This window comes from Thermobia domestica, chromosome 7, assembly GCF_964235325.1.
Source record: "Thermobia domestica chromosome 7, izTheDome1.hap1.1, whole genome shotgun sequence".
NCBI lineage: Eukaryota > Metazoa > Arthropoda > Insecta > Zygentoma > Lepismatidae > Thermobia > Thermobia domestica.
In genome coordinates, this window is record NC_137460.1 from 92573040 (window position 1) to 92586287 (window position 13248).

Consider the following 13248-nt stretch of genomic DNA (forward strand, 5'->3'; position numbering starts at 1 on the left):
CCCGAAGCAGGTATGCATTATGAGTACAGAACAGAAAATACCTAAATATATCATATGAAATAAGATGTGAGCAATTTCAACTGAAAACTGTTGAAATACAACAGGTGAGTAAAAAATTACACCACTACCATTTTAAGAATTTTGTGATTTTGTACGAATAACCTTTTTCCCCTTTAGGTTGTTGCCCTGCGATTCCAATTCCATGCTTCACACGTGAAGAATAGGGCGAAGATCCGTCCTGCATGAAGCTTTGTCATTAGTTATACCATCAGCAATTGCCTTTATAGTTTGGTTTGTAGCTATTAGATTTCATAGGTTGAATGATTATGACGTATTATATTAGGATTAGGAAGTGATTTATATATGCAACGTTAGATAGTTGACTCCTATAAACGGTTATGTAGTTGTATGCCTATTTACATGGAAGATAGTATATATGAAGAATAATATGTAAAATTGTTTGGAGATTCAGTTTTGATTACTTGTTGTTTATATTTCAGTGTTTATGTAAGATACTTGCTTTTGTCATATTCCTTTCGAAATTATGCGTTCGTGTATGAAGCTAGTTGATAATTTCTTGTGAGAGAATAGTTAGAAATGATTGTTGTATACCTCAATATGATACTTTCCAACATTTATTTATTTATAATTTTATTATTTCAATCCTTTTTTACTGTTATTTCTGTAAAGATATAGTATCCAGCGCGATGAATGATGTGATATAAATAATAATAATAATAATAATAATAATAATAATAATAATAATAATAATAATAATAATAATAATAATAATAATAATAATAATAATAATAATAATAATAATAAAGTTTTGGATATGTGATATATTGAACTGAAACTCTGTGAAAACGATAAACATTATTTATTTAAAATCATGAACAGTGAATTTCCATTATCAGATCGTTATTAAAATTATATCTATTTTTGTATTTATCCTTTCCTTTTATGTATTACTTAATGAATAAAGATACAGATTGTTGCTTTGTCCGCATACACCTGAAGATCACCTTATCTAACGTCAATCTACACGTGCTGCATTTCATCAGCCTGTCTTCGAACCATTGACCTAGAAATTCAATGATCGATGCCTTAGAACAAAAGTATTGACAGAGCACGTCGTTAGACAAGAGTTGACGAACAGCAACGATGTAGATAGGAACTCTCCGCGACACTTGGCACGTAGACTTTATCCACGTTTATAAGGTAAAAGCACTGAGCAATGTTTTGCAAAGAGTGATTCTCTTCTCTTAAAATAACAAATTGAACACATGCTTCGACTCTGAGATAACAGTTTCTCTTTCGCATTTTAAAGTGTTTGCATGTTCTCAGGGCCGGATTTCCCAATAAGCCCGGTAGGCCCGGGCCTATGGGCGCAAGCTCCCAGGGGGCGCACGGCCGAGAGAAAAAAAATAAAAAATATCTAGAAATAAAAATAAATAGCCATAACTTAACATATTTTTTGAATTGATTTTAAAAAATCAGGCTAATAAAGCATTCTGATTTTGAAGTTCATTGGAACAAATAATTGTTGGTAAAGTTAAACTATTTTTCAACATTATGCATCAACTTCGTTACAACATTGATCTCAAACACGGGAGAACTGGTTGTTTATTTTTACTTATTTACTTATTTTTTACTACAGTTTTTTTATTTATTTGCCCAAATGGCTAAATTGAACAAAACCAAAGTTATTCACCAATCTTTTGTTAATACATTAACGGTATTTTGTTAAGACCAGAACCAAGTAAATTCCTCAAAAAACTTGCAATGATGAAATTTCATCGTGGAGTAGTGTTTAAGCAATTAACATATAGGCCTGATATAATTATTTAATAAAGGTTTTTAGGAAAGTAACTTTAACAAGACTAGGGGGTGGAAAAAATTACTGGGCCTAGGGGCGCCAAAATGCTAAATCCGGCCCTGCATGTTCTTCACATTATTCAACTGGTGCACGAGAACGAGAACAGTAAAATCTCATGTCATAGATTTGCATTTAATTTTGCCCATATTACGATACAATTCAAAAGCACACACTGAGAAAAATCCATTATCCGGACAGCGGTATATTGTACAAATTCGATTGTACAAATACAAGGATTCGTTATGTTTACTAAGGAAATCTGTACGGAACGTACTTTATCCATATACTACATAGGTACTGCCTCTTACCCGCTTAGATATTACATCATGTCGCTGCAGGATGTCTGACATCTAACAATCTTCTGTATTTTACATACATATACGTATGTTAAATACTTCAGCTATATGTTATATACGTCCATCTGTGTGTGAGATCCAGACCGCCTATAGACACTCTTTCTTTCACCATGGCTGACGTCATTGAACTACCGTCTTTTGCTTGCGAAACGAAGTTGTTTACAAACGCAAAAGAAGAGATGGAGGAAACAAAAGCCAGGGTAAGTACAATAGTTAACTATTACTTTAGTCAAAGATCCCATTAATTATATATTCTTTTAGTGTAACTTGCTTTAATATAGTATTAACTAAGTAAGGTAGTTTATGACTATAATTCTTACTATTGTAACTCGTTAATGATTGAGGAGAATGGAATGGGTGAATCTGAATTTTGAGAAATCTTTGAATATTCATGTTTTGAAACATTTTACGTTTCAAGGTAACAAAATGAATGTTATGTGTTTATTCATTCCGTTTTATGTGTGACGATTTATTACTTGGTACAGATTTACTACAGAACTGCTTAACATAATTGCTAAGAAACCGTTTTCAGCGCGAAAATTTCCTTGTGTAGTGAAGATTTAGGATTTAGATTTCTGGGCTTTCGGCATCAATGGCCTTGTTAGCCCGTCACATATGAGTTATGGATGTCCTTCGGTGAGCACACTATCCGGGGAGAGGAAGGGAAGAAAGGATTGGGGAAGGAAGAAAACGGCCTGGGATCTATAAGTTAGGTACTACTCCGGCATTTGTTTGCTGTGAATGAGGAAAACTCAAGGAAACTTCATTCAGGATGGCTGAACTTAAAATCTTTTGATACTTTTTCGACCGAGTTCCCCCACCGGGATCGAACCCGGGACCGTTCGCTCCGAAGGCGAGAGCATTAGCGACTACGCTACGCGGGGCCACTTGTGTAGTCTAGAAAACTCATTTTTACTAGGATATTTGCAAGATTTTTTTTCTTTTAGTTTAACGCTTCATGATTGTACATCAACGTAAGAGAGAAGGTGACGATGAGATACATGATAATGGTGGAATCAAGAAAATGTAAGGAAACTGGAAAGTCTTAAGAATAACCACAACTACAGTGTTTACCAAAAGCCTATTTGTCGGGAGCAGGAATCGAACCAGGGACCTAACGGGTCAGAGGTAGCGCTCTACTACAGAGCTTTCTTTTGTTTAAAGAACTTGTTTACATTGAAATATATATATATATTTTACGAAGATATTGACATATTTTACACCCTCACTGAATTTTTTAAAAAAACGTAGTTAATTAATGTTTGGTTTACTGAGAATTAAAACCTTTTTAGTATTATTGTTATGTCATCACTTTGGACCCAAAAAGTTAGAATTTTTTTCTTGTGTTATCATATAGGAAGTTGGTGAATTTGTGCCTTAGCATTGGTTTGGTTTCTAGAACGTAATTGGTCATGTTCAGTTGAGTCTTGGCGGGTTTGAGTTCGTGAAGTGTCAGGCACTGCTTGTGCCGCTGGCTTCTGTCTGTGATGTTTCCTGGCTTTGGGCTGTGACGTATTTATGTTGAGGAGTACCAACGCAGGCCACGTGATATACTGTAGCTACAACAAACCTTCAACAGCTACGAGTGCCAGGTGTTTGAATTTCAGCTTTCGTTACGGTGTGACTAATGCAGTATAGTACTAGGTTCAAATTCTATGGCTGGTAAAAACGGTATATTACTTTCGTGGTGTGGTAAGAAATACAACGTAATAGTTATTAGTTTAATTAGTGTTTCTTTATAGTATTGTTTCACTATTTCTAGAAGGAATTAAGTATTAACCAAGTAACGAATAAGGAAAAGCACACTTTGATTGACGTTTACTATTTCTCATACTCCATTGAGAATGTTTTGATCCTCAGTCGCGCAAACATCCAGTGTGCGTTTTTTTTTTTTTGCTTACATTGCCTTACAGATGAGCTCCCTCTTGGCTAAGTGGTTAGTGTACACGCCTTTGGCGTAGGACACCCGGGTTCGATTCCCGGCCGGACCGTATGTGGTTCGGATTCCATGGTAATCTGTAAATCCATGTCTCATACAGCCTTGCTGCTGAAAGGAACGTTAAAATCAACTCAGCACTGCTTTACAGATGCAATTGTTAGATTCCGAGTTCGAATGAAGCTTCCTACGGGCAGGGGCGACTTTTATATATACAATCCAAGCATTTTATTTATCAGTCAGTGATGCAATATATATATATATATATTACAAAATTGAAAGTGACTCTGTTTGTGACTCTTAATCTCTTAAGGGCCGCGGTGGCTCAGTGGTAGAGCGTTCACCTCTTCTGCTTGGGGCTTCCGGGTTCAATCCCAGCCCCGCCAAGTGAAGTTTGTGGTGGACAAACACCGTGTACGTGGGTTTCCTCGGGGTTCTCCCGTTTCCTCCCACTTTCTTCATTCATTGCTCATCATCACCGTCTCCTTTAGCCTAACCGGCATAACCGTGGGACGTAGTAAAACTCAAAGGTTTCATTTCATTTTTACTTAATCACTTGAACCGCCCGACCAATCTCGATCAAATTTCCAACGTGGAAGCGGTTCTGGCCTGGGAGTGTTTTAGCTATTTACTTTGACAGTAGAACTTAGGGGAGGGGGAGGTGGGGGACAAAAAAGGTAAATAAGACTTAATTTACTTTGAAGTCTAAAAGTGCGAGCGTTCTCTCTCTCTCTCTCTCTCTCTCTCTCTCTTTCTCTTTCTTTCTCTCTCCCTCTCTCTCTCTTCACTCCTCCAGTCTCCTTTCACTTTCATTTCATGATTTCGCACTCTGATGAAAAGTATTAAATACCGCCAGGAAAAGTACTAATATATAACCTCTCTTTTAGGCGCCCCTCCAACCACGCGCCCGGGGCACGTGCTTTGCTTGCTCGCCCATAGCTGCGGCTCTGAGAGCTACATAAGTAACATACAATGCTTACGTAATACTTTGAGTTATAAATACTATTAAGAAAGGAAGAATTGCATTTTTTTAACTTTCGGAAAGAAGCTATTATGGGATTAGAGGAAAGGCAACACATTTGTATGCAAATGAGTGAAACACATTCCAGTCTATGCTTTCACCTAGCAGACATATTGTTTGGAACCAAAAAAAAATTGACTTTTGGAATCTTGTACTTAGGTTCACAGCGGAAGCGAGGAAATAACTTGACTCATCCGTTGTAGCACTCCCCGCAACCAGTGTTGCCAAAATGTTGACAATAAGTTTGCGAAACGAGAGGTGACGACTCCAATTTTGGGTGAAAAGTCGTTATAAAAAATAATCGAGAAATTCATTGTCTATAAGCATTGTTTTAAAGTTGTAGATGTAAACTAAACAATATGTTCTACTCACTGGCGCAAATCCCGGGGGGATGACGGATACATGTCCCCTCCAATCTTGGAACTGAGGGGGACTTCTCCCCAATAATCCGATTTGAAATGTGTTTTTTGGGAGAAATTTGATGATTTTTGTCCGATTGCTACAAAGGAACGTGAGATAAAATAGACGTCCCCCAGAATAACCCTCAAATCTGCAGCCTCCCAACGCTGAAGACAACTCTGATCCTCCACAACATTGTTTTTCAACTTCATAAGTATTTTGGACATCACAAAAAAAAAAAAAAATAAAACTATGGTAACGATCTTACCCGTCCCCCCCCCCACCACCACCAATGTTGAAGACAAATTTGCGCCGCTGGTTCTACTCACATCTTTGTAAACAGGGCGCAACCAATCCATGAATTCAGGGATCATTTCAGATTGTTTCGGGTACTTTTGTTCATATTGTGGAGTCAAAATAGTTCCGAAATAATTAACACTACAGTACTTACGTTAAGCAATTTTTTGTAAAAAAAAAAAAAAAAACAAAAAAAAAATGCAGGATAATTAAAAGACCCCAAAGGACAAATATAACAAACACCCACTTCGCCTTTATTCACGCATCTATAGCTAATCTTGTTGCTATCGGTAATGATGTATTACGTGTGTCTCTCAACGGAAACTCTGCGAACTAAAGGACATCAATTTTGTAGTTGTTCTTCGATAGAGGGCAAGGGTAACATAACAATGCAGGATTGTGGGGCAGTGGGTACGATGAATTTTCAAACTCATCACTTGCGCTGATTAAAACAAACAAACAGAAAAAAAGAATGTAAAAACTGTTTTGAACTAATAATGCTTCTCTACAGATGAACATTTTGTTTGCAGCAAAAAGTCGCTAAATTTGTAAGTAGCTAAATCGTCATTTAAAAATCACCCAAAAAAGTCTCCAACCGGAAAAATTATTTTTGTCGCTATCGTAGGGCGACCATACGTACCATTTTGACTGGGACAGTCCCGTTTTAGGGGCGTGTCCCGGCCGTCCCGTCAGTAGATGGGAAAAAGTAGCATTCGTCCCGTTTTATGTAAATGAAAGAAGTAAATAACAAACCCAGTACCTTTACTCCTTTTAAAAGTATTAATCATAACAAAGAGGCAAAAATTGAATTGAAATTCCCTATATTAAACATACTCTATAGTTCGCAGTACTGCTCGAAAGGCAGCAGAGGTTTTAGCAGTTGGTTGTGTGTTGAACAAACTTCAACGTCTTTCCTTTTTCATAAGTACCCGCTTTGTAACAAAGAGAGAGAGGGGGAACACTAATATCAAGGCACTGATAAGAACAAAGGTAGATCTAAAAGTCTAGGGTTGCCAGAACCTGTCCCGTTTTTAACTGAAAATTTTATGGTCACCCTACGCTATCGTTGAGGTCGAATTCCCCTGATTTAGTGACTTTTCCTAAAATTGGCAACATTGACCCCCACCGAACAACACCACGTCATCTTTAGCCTAGCCAGCATAATAGTGGGACGTAAAACTTAAAGATTTCCTTTCATTTCGAACAACACCCCCCAGAAACCTACTGTTATGCCTTTCCCAAAACACCTTTTTGTACAGTTCTCCCTATTCTAAAAAAAAATTGTAAATAGCAGGGTTCATACATAAATATAGAACTCAATTTCCCTGAATTTTCCAGGTTTTCCAGGTATTAATTTTGCAATTTCCAGGTCTAGTGGAAGAAACTAATAATACGAGAAGACACAAATTTTAAGAATACTATATTTATATATTTGAGAATGGCCACCCTTCTCCCCAATGAACGATTGCAATTAAATATCGAGTCACAAGAAAATAAATAATTAAAATAAATAAAATTTAAGTTGAAAAATATTGTTGAGAAGCCTACTAAGGGAATTAATTAAATACTTTTGTTCCATACTTGAATACATTCAAAATATACAAAAATATTTGATTGGGGAAGAAAAAAGGGCCCGCGAGATTTTAACTGATTCTTGTAATACTCGACGACAGAAATCGATTACTGAAAGAATTTTCAAAATCGGCGCAGGCAAACATGGAGAAAATCATATTTTCATGTACCGGTTCCGGTTCAAAATGGGGAAGAAAAAAAGGCCCGCGAGATTTTAACTGATTCTTGTAGTACTCAACGAGAGAAATCGACCAGTGAAGGAATTTTCAAAATCGGTGCAGGCAAGCGTGAAGAAAATGACATTTTCATGTACCGGTTCAAAATGGGGAAGAAAAAAGGGCCCGCGAGATTTTAACTGATTCTTGTAATACTCGTCTAGAGAAATCGACTAGTGAAGGAATTTTCAAAATCGACGCAGGCAAGCATGAAGAAAATCGCATTTTCATGTACCGGTTCAAAATGGGGAAGAGAAAAGGGCCCGCGAGATTTTAACTGATTCTTGTAGTACTCGACGAGAGAAATCGATTAGTGAAGGAAATTTCAAAATCGGCGCAGGCAAACATGGAGAAAATGACATTTTCATGTACCGGTTCAAAATGGGGGAGGGAAAGGGCCCGCGAGTTTGAACCGCTACGATGTATGTTCACGAATTGCCCGTCTTCTCAAATTTAGTTAATTACTGTGACACTGAAACATGTGACACAGAGTCACATTGTGGATGACTCTGCAATCGGCAACCACTGCACATATACTCCTCCCGCCCCACAGTTTGATTATTTCGATCCATTCCTCACGTGTTAACTGCATGGTTCAACATCTGCAAGAAAGAGGTAAATGTAACGTTCAATTGGCAATAGCTTTTCACCAAATTAAGCTGCATGAAATCTGATTGCATATTTGACATACTGAAAAAATTCTACCCCGTGGCCATATGTATCTCACATCCCACCAGTTCATAATAAAAATTTTGAACACAAAATTACGGTTGTCCGTGTGACGTACTCCCAAAAGGCCTAATGTGTATCACCCACCTCACATTCAATGAAACCACATCCGTGTAGAATTTAGAAAGGAACTTCTTATGATGTATACAAAATGTCTAAAAGTTCCCTGACATAGGGTAACTCTGTTATTATCAGAGTTACAACAAAATGTAAGAGGTAAAAACATCTTGAAATATGACGTTTTCAATCTAAAATGAACACTTTTTAAAAAACCGGACGAGATGTTTGTGCTGTATACTCTTTATGCACCCAATTTTAAATGAAAATTCAACGTTGTCATTTACCTGGACCCACAACATAAGTGAATGAAGTCACTGTTTGAAACGGGGGCTGGCCATCGACATGTTAGCGTAAAAGACAGCAACTTCACTCACTTATGTTGTGGGTCCAGGTAAATGGCAACGTTGCATTTTCATTTCACTTTGGGCGCATAAAGAGTGTACAACGCAAACGGGTCATCCGATTTTAAAAATTCCTTCACTTTAGATTGAAAACATCATATTTGGAGATGCTTTCCCCTCCTACATTTTGTTGTAACTCTGATAATAACAGAGTTACCCTATGTCAGGGGACTTTTGAGACACCCTGTATACCTTATTTAATGTAGGTTTGATGTCACTATGACTGTAGTATAATTTAGTTTGTTTAAATTTACAATTTAATACAAGTAGATTCGGATTTACATGCGTAGGATTTTGTATGCATCTAACTAATGAATTCTTTTATTTTCATGCTTAACTTACTGACTTGGCTTTGGACTGCAACTGATTATTGTAACCCATTATTGCTTGAGAAGAAACAAGATTTCCGAATCTTCATTTGGAGAAATCAAAGGTCTATTAGAAAGCTGGGGATTACAATCATTAATTTCTACATTTCAAGGTGCGTAAATTATATATTCTGTGTTTATTGTTAAATTACTATTACTATTATTGGGTTTAGAATCAATCAAGCACTTTATGATATTTTATGGGGATCAAGATGGGTGCCGGATAGATAAGTATTTGCGCGTCAGGCTCTTATTTCTTTTCAATTTAATATTTAATCAATGATTATTTTTCTCCCTCATTATTCCACCAAATCGTATTCCAAGATCATCAATTTTCATTACTCATTTGTGACCGTTAGCCTACATAGCATATTCGTAGGACGTAAAACAAAGATTTCCTGTTATTTTTTGTTTCTATCTCTTTTCTCCATAGCTGTGTAAAATAACGCCTTCAGCATCATAAATTTGTATGCTACTTGGCTGCTTTCGCCTTCAGTCGTCTACTCTTCGGACATCACAAAGCAAAGCAGGCAAGCAGGTCTATGCAGTTGACATAGTTTTGAAAGGATATGACAACATAATGATATTGGTGTTGCGATGTTCAGTACTGTAGATAATTAAACAATGCTAGTAAACAAATCGAGTAGCAATTGTATTTTTTTTTAGCTTACATGCCTTTCAGACCGGCCATTTTTTTTTACAACATATTGTTATTTCTACTCTATATGAAATATATTCTGAGGTTGTGTTTTGGGGGACGTGGTTGCTCAGTTGTGGAGCGTTCACCTCTCCTGCTTGAAGTTCCTGGATCGATCCCAGCACGTGCTAAATGGGCTTTGTGTTGGAGAAACAGTGTGTGTGATTTTTCTCGAGGTTTTCCAGTTTTCTCACACATTTTTCATTCTACTATTCCATTCATTCTCATCGTCTCCTTTAGCATACCCGGCATAACCGTGAAACGTAAAACTCAAAGATTTCATTTCATATAAACTTAGTTGCAAAGTAACCTCATAGCTGAAGATACTTTGCAACACTTACAAAAAAGTATTTTCAACATACGAACTGCAATGTTTTCTCTCCTGTATTTATATATTTCACTTCCTACACAATACTGCATGCAGTCTACAAATATTGAGGTTGGACTTACGGTACCTGTGTCAGTACTTAGTACGAATTATCGATATTTGTAAAGAAAATTATGTATTTTCTGGTACCGACATAGGAACCACATTCTGATAGTTTAGTATGTCCCACAAAAATAACAACTCAAGAACAGCAAAAATCTCCGAGATCTGATTTGCCTTGGTTGCTCTTTATATCCAAGAATACCATCCCAACCGTAATCAGTGGAAGATTTACGGAATTTGGGGCTTTCAGGCTGAAGCCCACCCAAATTGCAGAATTTCTTTTAAAAAAAATCTAATGTTAGTCATTTCTATGCGTCTACGCTTCAAGCCCTTCAAAACGTCTAGTCATTTCTAAATAAAAGAAATCTTTCTGCGTGAAGTCCCTCTGAAACTATTTTTCTGAATCCGCCGCTGTTCGTAATTTATTTTCCAACAAGAAATCCATTCCGACATCTACCTGAATAGGAAATTTTTCTAAAGTTAGACGGCAGGAGGTACCAGTAGTAATAATTTCCTATTTGAAGGGTTACGTTTGATCGGTGTAAAGTAGCCCCGATTAGAGGCTGAAACAGCCTTCTCCCAGTTTTATTTTTCTGTGACTTTCAAACGTTTCACACTTCAATTTCAACTATTGTCTCAAAGTCCCATTATACACAGAGTATTCTACGAAACTGACTTCACTTTGACAAAAATTCTTGTATTGCAAGTTATTTCTGGAAAATTCTATTCAGGCCCCTTGTGGTAACAACTGCACTTTAGAAGAAGATACTATTAAGGAAAAGAATGAGGTAAAATAATCTTTATATCGTGCAAACAATGGATGATAACAGCTTAATAAATGATTGTACGTAAATTTTGTTTGAGTTTGAATATAGGATTGTATATGGCTGTGCATTTTGCATTATTATTGAAGTTCTGCAACTAACTAACTGCAAACCATATGATAAATTCTTACAGTAATATATCACATATTGATTTACTTTGTATGAAAACGAAAATAGTTTAACATATGGTTAACTTCCTTTGTGCCCATAATTTTAAAATTAACGCTTGTGCCACTTTTCAACACTTGGCTTTGCAGTAGCTTTCCAACGAATTAGCAGGAAGCCCAAACTTATAGGACACCCTGGTAAATACATTTCTTTGGACAATTTCACTGCTCCAAACTAAGATTTGAAAAGTGTAGTATTGTTTATTATTATTATTATTATTATTATTATTATTATTATTATTATTATTATTATTATTATTATTATTATTATTATTATTATTATTATTATTATTGGCACAAAGGAGATCAACCATATTTTAAGCTATTTTTGTTTTCATACAGAGAAAAAACAATATTTGATGACATTACAGTAAGAATGTATCATGCATTTTGCAATATGTTGCAGCACTTTAATAATGGTGCACTATACGTACAATCTAGATCCTGCATATGTCCAATCCATATATTACAAGAAGGCAATATGTATGCGATACAGATAAAATCCGTATATTTCATATGGACAACCTATTAGCTATATACATCCAATCCATACATTACATATGACCAACCTGTACGCGACATACGTACAATCTATATGCTGCATGCAGACAGCCTGTAAGCTACACATGTGCACTCTGTATGGTGCATACGGATATTCTGTATGCTGTATCGGGACAAGCTGTGTGCGACATAAGGAAAATCTGTATAATACATACGTACAATACGTATACTGTATCTAGTCGTACGTACGGGGCACAAATACAATATAGATGCTGTCTTGGGGTTGAACGAAAGAAACATACGTACAGAACGTATATTGCATACTTCTTGAAATTATGCTCCGTCCTGATAGTCAGTGTGTGTCGTCATTATTAACCCACATGCTACATACGGTCCTGACGTCACAAAGCTAGATATTACCTCCGTATATACTTGTTACTACAGATGACGTCACACGAATGACGTCATTGCACTTATGCAGACAGTACGTATAACACATACTTTTTCAGCTATACGTTTGCTGCAGGATGTTATATACGGTTGTACGTTAGGTCCAGAAACTACAGGAATTACGAATGTAACCTACGTTTTTAAGTATGCCACCTACATTTTTTTTTCTCAGTGCAGATACAACTTTTTGTTGAAGTGTAGAGACAACTACTGACAAGGGTTCATACCCACAACACTATTGTTGTTGAAACGGCGAATCATTAAACAAATCAAATAATTACACTGCTCTACAATGATTTTGCTGTTTGGAAACTATTAAGGTTTTCTTAATGTTTTTGGTCTGTGAAATCCAAAAATGTAGTTAGTTTTGTCGTATCACGTACAGTTTTCTTAAAATAGAAGGGAGGGGGAGAGGAAAATAGCCGTATATATGTATATTTTTGAAGAAGTACTGATTATAATTACAAATATGAAAAGATACTTTCTATGCCATATTCTTCTGATTATCTTTCAATTAGTAATAAAAGACGTGCAGTTACTTATTCTGCTAACATTGAAAAAATATGTACTGTATCTGGTAGCACTGAATGATATCAACGCGTTATACGTTGGCAGTGGCGTATTTAGGGGTGCTTCCGGGCTTAATCCCACCCCCCCGAAATCTTACTTATTATAGTCAAGTATATGAAATACCTTGCTGAATTTTCACATTTTCAGGCAAAGCCCCCCCCCCGAAAGTTAGCAAAGCCCCTCCCGAAACAAAATCATAAATACGCCACTGTACGTTTGGAACGCAATAACAGTGCTTTGTAAGTTATGATTGCGAGAACTATAATGCAGGAGAATGGAGGCTTTTCGTTGATTCCAACAAGAGAAGTTTGAACTGTCTGCTTCTTCACAACAGCAACCAACAACCCTCTGTATACCCATAAATAATTCTATACAT